The sequence below is a fragment of the Coregonus clupeaformis genome, chromosome 16 (genome assembly GCF_020615455.1).
Source record: "Coregonus clupeaformis isolate EN_2021a chromosome 16, ASM2061545v1, whole genome shotgun sequence".
NCBI classification, from domain to species: domain Eukaryota; kingdom Metazoa; phylum Chordata; class Actinopteri; order Salmoniformes; family Salmonidae; genus Coregonus; species Coregonus clupeaformis.
The window spans coordinates 4,519,607-4,529,878 of NC_059207.1; the positions used below are offsets into that span (position 1 = coordinate 4,519,607).

General features: G+C 40.5%; 1 protein-coding gene and 1 pseudogene across 1 annotated transcript in view; one reads left to right on the top strand and one right to left on the bottom strand.

Moving 5' to 3' along the window:
- Positions 1–5,817, bottom strand: part of LOC121572153 (TRAF-interacting protein with FHA domain-containing protein A) — a 33,179-nt gene extending 27,362 nt beyond the window's left edge. Inside the window, exons 1-2 of the mRNA XM_041884083.2 lie at positions 5,276–5,817; positions 4,880–5,183 (exon numbers count right to left, since the gene is read on the bottom strand). The gene's annotated coding sequence lies outside the window, so the exon portion shown is untranslated. The remainder of the gene's footprint in view (positions 1–4,879; positions 5,184–5,275) is intronic.
- A 3,061-nt stretch (positions 5,818–8,878) lies between these two features.
- LOC121572602 lies at positions 8,879–9,813 on the top strand (annotated as a pseudogene).
- The last annotated feature ends 459 nt before the right edge of the window (positions 9,814–10,272 follow it).

The window sequence follows — 10,272 nt, forward strand, 5'->3', positions numbered from 1 at the left end:
TTAGTATACTATGGGATTAAACAGTTCGTTAAATGATTTCAATTGCCTCTGAACTCTGTTTTAACATTCTGGTGTTAATTAATCATCCACACTAGTAAATTCTAAAGGCATGAGACGGGACTTTAAGATAGTTTATTTTACTAAGTTGAGGGTAATTTGTAATACTGTGCAAATTGTGAAGAAGATTATAGTTTGGTAATAGTATATTTGATTTGAACCATAAAATAACAGAAGAGAGAGTGGAGGAATGGCAATTGGATAATGAATTACCAATATTACCAAAGTGATTGTTTAGGTAGGTGGTAATATTGACACATGGCCAAATCATGTGTCAAAAAGGGGGATGGATGGATTAAATATTAAATATATACGAAGGAGAGGACAAAATACTTTTAAAAAACAAAACAGAAAAACATGTATGATAGTTTATTAACCACACCTGTATGTCAGAGGTTTTGTGCCCCACAGGTGAACTAAAGGAGAAGGTGACCCACTCTATCACACCAGGAGACTGGGTGTGGAACCAGTCCCTAAAAGAAGAAAAACTGGAAGCAGGCCTGTTGGGAAGGGCCCTATCAAGTCCTATTAGATCAATCTGGGTGCATGTCACACACTGTAAAAAGGTAAACCCAGTTACACCTGATGAACAAACACAGAGTTAGGAGAAAGATCCGATCACCATTAGGGCTCGGTGGTTGGCTCCTTAACGAAGATTCCCTTACCCTGTCTGATCATCCCTGTGTGAGTTTGGTAGAAGGTGAAGTAATGGGTTGGCGTCTGACATGTTCTCAGGGCAAGGGTGGGGATTCACAGGTCTCCTGACGGTAGGTAGCTGTCTGATTGTGGGGGCCATATTCCTAACACACTCAAACCCTTCTGATCAGCCGAAAGTAGTAGTTAACCTAAAACAAGTTGATAAAATGATACCTGAGCATAGTCTATGAAGGCATAGGAGACAGCTAGACGTAGGGAAAGGGGAAGATTAGGGACTTTAGGGGAGGACATCACTATATGTGTGTCGCCGTGTACATCCTGGGACTATGTAGTTTCTCATATTGAGAGCGTGGGGGATATGTAAATCTCCATACACAGTTTGGGGACAGGTGTAGTGTTGTGAGGGTAGGGAATTACCAGAAATGGCAGTGCGACCCATAGAAGGGTAGGTACTGTCTGAAAGTCTGAAGTACGCAAAAACAGGTTTATCCCCATGCAAACCACCTGGGAATGTGGTGAAAGAGTCTTGTAGTAACTTGAACTATCAGTATCCCCCGATAACAAACTCATTCCGACCTAGGTTGCCTACGTTTGAAGTCTCAGGGGATTCTAATCGTTTTTCTAGGACTAGTAAGATAGGATACAGAGTAGGGCATCTTAGCACTGCTCCTACACAGAGAATATCACAACTGAAAGAGAACATGACTAATCTCTCCTCTTTGTTGCAGACAGAGGATTGTAGGACCCAAAACCAGGCCTGTGCTGACATCTGATGGTTGTGTGATGATAACTGATTGTGAACTCAACTACATATGTAAACAATCAAACGTGTCAGAGACTGGTGAGTTGTCAAATAGAAAGTAGGACCTCCTCCCGGGATCCTTTGATGAAAGGATCCTTTGATGGGATAGGAGTAACTCGAGAGGTTCCAGAAAAACTCAAAGCTAGGAATCAGATCGCAGTTGAGTTTGAATCAAGTATTTTTTGTTGGTCAACAATTAATAAAAACTTAGATTGGATAAATTATATTTAATATAACCAGCAAAATATTTATAACCCACACTCGTGATGCAATAAAGGGATTAGCTGAGCAGACAGCGGCAACTAGCTTAATGGCATGGCAGAATAGAATAGCTTTAGATATGCTTTTGGCTGAGCAGGACGGGGTTTGTGTTCTGTTTGGATATATGTGCTGTATTTTCATCTCCAACAATATAGCACCGGATGGGCCCGTGACAAAAGCGCTTGAGTGACCATCACCACGCTGGCGAACGAACTGGTTAAGAACTCTGGTATAGATAGCTCCATAAACGGTTGGTTTGATAACATATTTGGTAAATGGAAAACTATTGTTGTGACAATTCTGGGTGAAGTTATGGCTTCTATGGGTATACTTGTTCTTTGTGGATGTTGCCTTGTATCCGCTTTTGGGAACTAATGATTTGGAACTGGACGATTTTGAAAGTGACTATCCTCCCTTATATAATATTAAAGGTGGATGGGCCTGTCATGATTACAAACCTGAACAACGACAATTGGAGGTTAGCAATTTCGAAGACCAACTCTGATTGTTGTGTTCACTCACTAGAGGGGGACTAACATTGTTTAATTAACTGCCCATATAATTAGTATGCTAGAGGGGGAATGGTTAAACATTTTTACAAATTGCATTATGCGTTATCATGTGTTGTTTTTCTTTTCTACATTATTGTTTTTCGTTTAAGACTCATTCAACTATGCTTCATGTACCATAAATAATGGATCACGTCTGGGAGACGTGAAGAGGGGGACTCAAAACTTTCTCTCTGAGAAAGTTTCCCTTTTCTTTTTTACTTAGTATATGACACGTCTTAAGAGACGTGTAGAGGGGGATTTGTAATAAATGCTATTTTTATAAACAGCTTATTGCTATTAAATTGCTATAACTAATTCCTTTTTCCAAGACAAGTTTTGACCACACACACACTCTTGCCACAAATGCACTCACACACACAGACTCACTCAAGACAAGATAATTAAACGCACACACCAAATCTTTACTCTGCTGAAACATTCGGAACAAAGAGCCTGAGTTACAGTGTGTAGATCTCCTAGACCCAATCACAGAGGACGACGCCCGAGCAGCATGGACCAACCAGAAGACCAGATTTGCCAGACTCAACCTACTTTACAGACAGTATAAAACATATGTGAACTGTTTTTTGGCTCTTTTTCTGGAGGTTCCCTATGAGCTGAAAGAACGAGACCGTGCACGTTTTGTACCAGACATTTTTACTCTGAATAAACTGCCGCTTGTCATACAATTTACCACCTAGTCTGAATCGATCCTTGACCGGCTCGTCCTTCTCCATATCCCGTTATCAACACACTACAACAGCAAATACTTAAATACATGTGATTTCTGTCCTTAAAACATTTAATTGAAATATTGTAGAATTCCATTCATTTCTATGGAGGACTGCTCCTACTGAAGAGTGCCAATATGGCCGACCAGGGTGTGTCAAGGCCTCTCAATGGCCAATGCATAGCATCAGCAATCCAGGGTTTATATACATCATTGGTTAAAACCCTCATGGAGGGTCAGTCTTTTCATCTGTAGGTCCATCTGAATTTGAGCGGTTACATTTCTCCTGCCCCATCCCTCAGCTGTAAACCAAAAAATATGTCTGGGTTTTAGTTTTTGAATCCCAGAGTCTTTTTAGGTCATCAGGTTCATTTTGATCTGGGTTCAATGTTTGTAAGAAATCTGCCCCCTGGTGAGTTATAAGAGTATAATTCATTAATGTGTACTGAAGCCTATACTGTAAATAGTTGTAGTGGTTTGTACAGCTGTACTACTTGAATACTTGGTTTTAAAAGTGTAGAGTCCTAATAAACTTTTTCCCCTGAATGTGTCATGTCCTCATAATAAAATAATTGAAACCATAATCTTGTTTCTTCACTCTGGTTTGATAGTGTCCTTTCCAAACGAGGGTCCTGTGCAAATAATGTTGGAAGGCTAACCAGGCTAAACTACAGATAATGTGGTTACAGATAATCTATCCTTTTCTATAAACCAACATATAGCCATCATCATATGACTGGTGATGAAAAAGTATGAAAATGTATGCACTCACTACTGTAAATCGCTCTGGATAAGAGCGTCTGCTAAATGACTAAATGATGAGATCCTTTGTGTGCCTGTGGTCTGTTCCCTTTGTGGAAGCTTACTGCCCCCTGCTGGATAGGTGGTGTACATACAGATCAATGAAGTCAAGACATCACCACAGAGCAGGGTTTCCCAAACTCGGTCCTGGCTAGCCCAGATTCCCAATCTCCCAACCTCATAACTAGCTACCAAGAAGCCATTTCAGGCTATCAATCAAGTTAGAGTAGCTAGCTTGTCTAACGATCTTAGCTCGCGTGGCTGCTGGCAATGTTGGTAGACTTTAGAAAAGCAAGCAATAACTAATTGTACTGAATAAGACTCACATTATTTTCAATCTTTTACCCAGATTTTAACAGAGATGCAGAGAAGCATATTTCGTTTATTGAAAAAAATACCACTTGTCAGGAGGATACAGACAGCTCAAGTGGTATGCTTAGATATGCAGAAAAATATACATATATATATATATTTTTTTTTTTACATAGAATTAAGCATAATGATTCTGGCTCTAGATTGCAGGAAATAACTGTTTAAGGTGTTTGAAAAATTCTCAAATTTACGGACCGGGGCCTAGCTCCTCTACCGACCACCACGCAGACATTCTCACATACTTTGTGCCCCCTCTGATTTTTTGGGGTGCATGACGCCCCTAGTCACATGTGAATGACCACACAAAATGGCAGGAGCCATTTAAGTAGAAACACCAATCATTACCCTGAAATGATACAGAACCTTTCTTCCTTCTCATACAGATGAGGAGGACAACGATGGCGATCAAACTCAAGATGTTGGACACAATTAAAGCCAGGAGCTTGTGGTTTAAAGGAAGTTGTTGATATTCCTTCTTAGAAACACAGGTATACATGTTACATTTTGTAAGCTTCATCTTCGACCCTTTTACAGTTCAGAGTTGCATCAGCAAATTTATTTTAGAGTTTGATTGGTCTTGAAATATGACAGATCATTGATGAATTATAACAGAATAAAATCTAAATTTAGAGGTTCAAAACAAAATACCTTCAACGTCCAGCTTGGTCCCGTTCCCAGTATCTCCCCACGAGGCCACAGCACAGTGGTATGTCCCAGCACAAGGAGGCTGAGGCTGATCTTGGGGAGGTTGTAGACACGTTGATCACTCCTATTTTCATGGGTGTAAATTATTCTGGATGGGATTCTCCTGAGCCATGTCTGAACCAATAGACACTGTGTTCTCCTACACAGGTCTCAGTGTGTATTGTACAGTTCAGAGTCACAGAGTCTCCTGTCTGGACCGACTCAGATACAGGCTGATGAATAAGATGCTGGTTCCTGGAATCTGCACCTTTTATAACACAGTAAAACCAAGGTTCTCATAATTTTGTTTGTTTTGATATAACCACTTAAAGAGCTTGATAGTCACATGATAATACACACCCTTTCCAAAGATCATGGCATCATAATCTCGTGTGGCACAGTAATACATCCCCATATCTGATGGTCTGGCATCTTCAATAGTCAGCACAAAACTAGCTCCACTCTTCCTTGCTACAAACCGGGTGCTGTTGTTAAACTCCCCATAGAATGTTGGATTGTTGGAGTGAATGTAAAGCGATAGTATGCAGACTGAAGCTTGTTTCACTGTCATCTTGAACCAGTTTTAGTAACTTCCTTCGGTTTCTGAGATGAAACATTCCAAATCAACTGGGTATCCAGAGATTAGACTGTCTGATGGTAGTAGACCACCCTTTAAAAAGGATAAAAACAAGGACTGACATTACTTGAATATCTTGACGTTTTTTAGTCTCTTCTCACCCCTCTATTCTGTCAGCATTTTCGAATGCAGTTCGTTTTAATACATATGGATTCCTTAAACCTACATGTACTAAATGTCAGAAGATGTTTTAAACATAGTTGCGTCATTGTATAATTCCACCTCTGATGACAGCATCTCCTCATGCGTAGACTAGTCGTCCTTTGTGTCAGATGGGAGTGAGAGTCAGGAGGTTATGGGTGTCTGTTTCTACAGAAGTGGAGTGAGGGTGCACAGGCCTGATTGGCTGCTGTGACGTCAGTAAACACATAGAACAGGACAGCCGTACCCTCCCCTCTGATGCTACATGAGAACAGTTTCTATTGTCTTCAAAAAGCTATCGAGAGATAAGCACACCCCATGGAACATATGCAAATATGCATGCCCTCATTTTAGATCTTGAATTTGAATATTTATGGTAATATGTCATGATTATTATTGGCAAGCTCCAATTTACACACTCATAAACAGCGATGGAAAAAGTACCCAATTGTCATACTTGAGTAAAAGTAAAGATACCTTAATAGAAAATGACTCAAGTAAAAGTGAGTCACCCAGTAAAACACTACTTGAGTAAAAGTAAAAAAGTATTTGGTTTGAGATATACTTAAGTATCAAAAGTAAATGTAATTGCTAAAATATACTTAAGTATCAAAAGTAAAAGTAAACGTATAAATCATTTAAAATTCCTTATATTAAGCAAACCAGATGGCATCATTTTAAAATTTACAGATAGCCAGGGGCACACTCCAACACTCAGACATAATTTACAAACGAAGCATTTGTGGTTAGTGAGTCCGCCAGATCAGAGGCAGTAGGGACGACCAGGGATGTTCTCTTGATAAGTGCGTGAATTGGACCATTTTCCTGTCAAAATGTAACTAGTACTTTTGGGTGTCAGGGAAAATGTATAGAGTAAAAAGTACATTATTTTCTTTAGGAATGTAGTGAAGTAAAAGTAAAAGTAGTCAAAAATATAAATAGTAAAGTAAAGTACAGATACCACAAAAAACTACTTAAGTAGTACTTTCAAGTATTTTTACTTAAGTACTTTACACCACTGCTCATAAAGGTATTAGTAGCATTTACATTATCATTAACATTATTCATTAGTATTACAACTGCTTTCTCCAGCAATTTAATTCAATAAACTTGGACATTGTGGCAAATAATTTTACATCAGACAGAAAGAATACTATTGGTGCACTTAAAAAATATATGTATTAGACTGTTGAATATATACACTGAAAAGTGCTTTGACATTTACATATTGTCTCATTCTGATCTAAAAATTACCAATATAGGCCCTGACCAGCAGGGGGAAGCTTGCGCTGTACTTCCTCATACCTACTTTCACTACATCTCTATAGGGCTCACACAAAGATATTGTATCTATATAATTTTTATATCCTCAATACTTTCTCAAGTTATTGAAAGCATTCTGATTGATGTCAGGCATCAAATGTGATATAAACTATTTTGTTTCCTTTGTCAGATATCGTGACAACAACAGGTTGTGGTCTGCATAAAAGCATGTGGTATGAGTGTGGTTCAGAAAGAGGGTTTGGTGAAGGTGGGGCTGAGACCTTGGTTGCATCCAAAATGGCACCGTATTCCCTATATAGTGCACATACCTTTGACCAGAGGCACTTTTATTGACCAGGGCCCATAGGGTGCAATTTCAGAAGCACACTTGTAATTTGGTTGATGCTGTAGGTAGATAACAGTTTTGTAAAAGTAAACTGAGCCTTGATGAGTGATGCCTTGATGGCCCACCCTCCTGCCTCCCTGAAAAGTAACAATATGAAAACTATGGGCTGAAAGTGTTGGACCTGAGGGTTGGTTATCAACCTCCTCAGAATCCCTCTGTCCAGCAGAAATAGTGAAATCGAGTACATGTTGAACAAAGACACCACAAGGCTTGTCAAAGGCCTAACAAGCCTAACATCACCATGCGCAATGCCAAGCGTTGGCTGGAGTGGTGTAAAGCTCGCTGCCATTGGGCTCTGGAGCAGTGGAAACACGTTCTCTGGAGTGATGAATCACACTTCACCATCTGGCAGTCCGACGGACGCAACTGGGTTTGGCGGATGCCAGGAGAACTCTACCTGCTCGAATGCATAATGCCAACTGTAAAGTTTGGTAGAGGAGGAATAATGGTCTGGGGCTGTTTTTCATGGTTCGGGCTAGGCCCGTTAGTTCCAGTGAAGGGAAATCTTAACACTACAGCATACAATGACATTCTAGACGATTCTGTGCTTCCAACTTTGTGGCAACAGTTTGGGGAAGGCCCTTTTCTGTTTCAGCATGACAATGCCCAGTGCTTAATTTGTAAATCGGGAGGTCCCGGAACACATAGTAAGCGCGAGAAGGGGGTGGTTATCCGAGGGGCTCTAAAGGTACCGGAACACATTGAGAAAAAAGTGTTAAACACAACATAGCAGCGCAGCAGACAGAGTAAACATCCAAGTAGCCTACTATCTATAGTGGTGAAACGGACAGCACTCTCCAAGGTGCTGATTAATTCAAAGCCTTTTAGACGTCACTGCAGTATGCCCACATACTTGAGTATAGCTGCGGGGCTTACACAAGTCCCAATTTCGTATAGCCTCATTTTCTAGACATCAATGTACAGCAAAATGTTTAGACGGCACTGCAGAACACTGGCCATATGCATATGCACACATACTCATCTGTTGGGCTTACAAGACCCGAATTTTATAAAATGTTAAGGCATCACCGTAGCAGTAGAACAAATATCACAATATTGGAATATAACTTCAAATAAAAGACATCAATGTAGGCTACAACAGAACACATAAATGAGAAAATATAGGCTTCCTGCCTATGTGATAACATGAAGCACATATTCAGATTACCTTCACAGTACAGAACATGTTTGTAAAGAAAAAAATAATGTCCTACCTTTGTTTTTAAAACTTCCCACAATAACTCTCCCCATGTCAAGTCCATTTAACTCCTGAGAGTCCATTTCTTGCTCAAAGCCATGAGCGGGCCTGTGGCTGTGACGTTTAGCCTCCTTCTAAGGCTGTTCTGAAGACTCCAGCTGTAGTGTCTATTTTTTCATTTTGAGTGTTAACTATAACCTGGGTGTCCTCTTTAGCATTGTCTACAAGGTGTCCTGCCACCAAATGCGCCTTGGTTCGGACATGTTCAAAACCTTTTTTCTGAGGGCTCTTTGTTGTTGTTGATTTTTTGCATTATCTCTTGCTGCTGTCATTCAGTCTGATGTTTGGAAGACCTTCATTCTTGGAAAAACGGTTAATTTGGAACGCTTCATTTCTGGTACTGGTACAAGCTCACGGTACAAGCTCACAGTTGAACAAGCTCCATTGTTAATGCTAAGTCTTTATGCTTCCTCCAAAAGGTTACATTCTATTGGGAGTTTAATAGCCTCGGTTTGCTGCGGAGAGGAGTGGGAACTGTTTTGTGCGGACCATTTCAGATGCCATGGTGTCAGACGTGGGGATATATTACTGTGGTGAACGCGATTATGACACCACAACTTTCGGGAATGGCATATTTCTGACTGTAATAAAGAAGTTCAATAACGTGGCCTTGTCAGGATCTTTGTTTATGATAATCTTATAATGAATATTCAATTATATATTTTTATTCAGTAGAACCTTTCTGTTTTTATGTGCATTCATTGGAACCCTGGTTTTACTATGTAAAAGGTGCAGATACCAGGACCCAGCATGTTGTTCAGCAGCCTGTGTCTGAGTCAGTCCAGCCAGGAGACTCTGTGACTCTGAACTGTACAATACACACTGAGACCTGTGTAGCAGAATATAGTGTCTATTGGTTCAGACATGGCTCAGGAGAATCCCATCCAGGAATAATTTCTACCCATGGAGACAGGAGTGATCAGTGTGAGAAGAGCCCTGAGACTGGGTCTCCTACACAGAGCTGTGTCTACAACCTCCCCAAGAGGAACCTCAGCCTCTCTGATGCTGGGACTTACTACTGTGCTGTGGCCTCATGTGGGGAGATACTGTTTGGGAACGGGACCAAGATGGACTTTGAGGGTGGTGACTTTGCTGCCCAGATGGGAATCCTGACCCTTCTCTCCATCATAAGAACTGGAGTTCTCCTCTGCTGCCTCATCATTTGCATCCTCCTCTACAACACAAATAAATAGATAAAGCAAAGGAAAAGTTAATAGAGGGGGATATGTCTACCTAGCATATATTACCTAGCATATTGCATGTTATATGCTTTCCCCAAATCCCTGTGTATGCACCTATTGTAAGCATGAATAAATACCATTGTGAACTGAAGTCGTTTTATGTATTGAGTTCATGGGTCAGAGGTGTGCTTTGTACACTTGTTGAATGCTTGAGAATGGCCTTGTTTGTTTTCTTTACACACTAATCTTATTGAGCTGCAGGGGTCTGGTGTGTCGACCAGATGAACAGATGAAGAGAGGTGTGAAAAGAGAGTGTGTGGTCTTGATACACTGAGTGGTGTGGTGAGAGCTGAATTCCAGTCCTCCTGTGGCGCAGGTTACTCATCTTCAATAGAGAGAGAATGACACACAGTGGGAAGTTACTGTTGGTGTCCCTCATCCCCCCAAGTGCTTCACCATCCATAGCATCTA